The 1,187-nt window shown below is 42.0% G+C and overlaps 1 pseudogene; it reads right to left on the bottom strand.

Moving 5' to 3' along the window:
• Window positions 1-609: 609 nt before the first annotated feature.
• Window positions 610-924, bottom strand: LOC102908295 (metallothionein-1 pseudogene; annotated as a pseudogene).
• Between the last annotated feature and the right edge of the window lie 263 nt (window positions 925-1,187).

The raw sequence follows: 1,187 nt of genomic DNA on the forward strand, positions 1-1,187 counted from the left end.
AGGAAAACCCTCCTCTCTTTTCCTTTACCCCTCCCCCTCAGTCATGGCTTTCTTCAGTGTCTGCTTTCTTTCATTTCTTTCGTGGTTTTGTTTTCCTTTTTTTTTTTTTTTGTTTGTTTGTTTGTTTTTTGTTTTTAGAGACAGGGTTTCTCTGTGTAGCCCTGGCTGTCCTGGAACTCACTGTAGACTAGGCTGGCTTTGGACTCAGAGTCCCACCACTGCCCAGCTTGAGACAGGGTCTCATTATGTGGAACAGGTTGGCCTCAAACTCACAGAAAGTCACCTGTTTCTGCCTCCCAAATTCTAGGATTAAAGGTGTGTGCCACCATACCTGGTGTTTTTTTGTTTTTTTGTTTTTTGTTTTTTGTTTTGGGGTTTTTTTTGTTTGTTTGTTTTGTTTTTTAAAGACAAAGTCTCTTGTTAGTCCAGGCTGGCCTTGAACTCTCTATCCTCTTGCCTCAGCTTTCTGAGTACTCAAATTACAGGCATGTATCACTGTGTCTGGCTCAGGGAGGTTCTTTATAAATCTTAACTTTTATTTCATTCTTTTTTTTTTAACTGTTCTTTTTTTTCTTTTCTTTTCTTTTTTTTTTTTTTTTTGAGTTAATGAAGTCAATGCTTTTTATGATCAGTTACATGTTTTCATAGAAAGGTGTGGAGAATAGGCCAGGGTTGTAAAAAAAAAAAAAAAAATGACATTTCTACACATTGCTCTATTTACGCGCAGCTGAGGGGGTCCCACTTCAGGCGCAGCAGCTGCATTTGTCCGAAGTCTCTTTGCAGATGCATCCCTGGGAGCACTTCGCACAGCCCACCGGGCAACAGGAGCAGCAGCTTTTCTTGCAAGAGGTTCATTTGCACTCCTTGCATTTGCAAGACCTGGAGCAGGAGGAGCAGGATCCATCTGGAGCAGTTAGGGTCCATGGCAGGTGGAGGCGGCGTCTGGACACCGATGACAAGCCTGAACTGAAGTGCTAGGAGGAGGTGTGATCCTTTATTTTATTCTTATAGAGAACGTTTTGTTTTAAAAAACATTTTCCAAAATTTAGTTTTATTTTAGTGTGTGTGTGTGTGTGTGTGTGTGTGTGTGTGTGTGTGTGTGTTGGGATACAAGGATGCCACAGTGGGTGTGTGGAGGTCTGAGGACAACTTGTGGGAGTTGGTTCTCTCCTTCTACCATGTGAGTC

Source organism: Peromyscus maniculatus, chromosome 10, assembly GCF_049852395.1.
Source record: "Peromyscus maniculatus bairdii isolate BWxNUB_F1_BW_parent chromosome 10, HU_Pman_BW_mat_3.1, whole genome shotgun sequence".
NCBI lineage: Eukaryota > Metazoa > Chordata > Mammalia > Rodentia > Cricetidae > Peromyscus > Peromyscus maniculatus.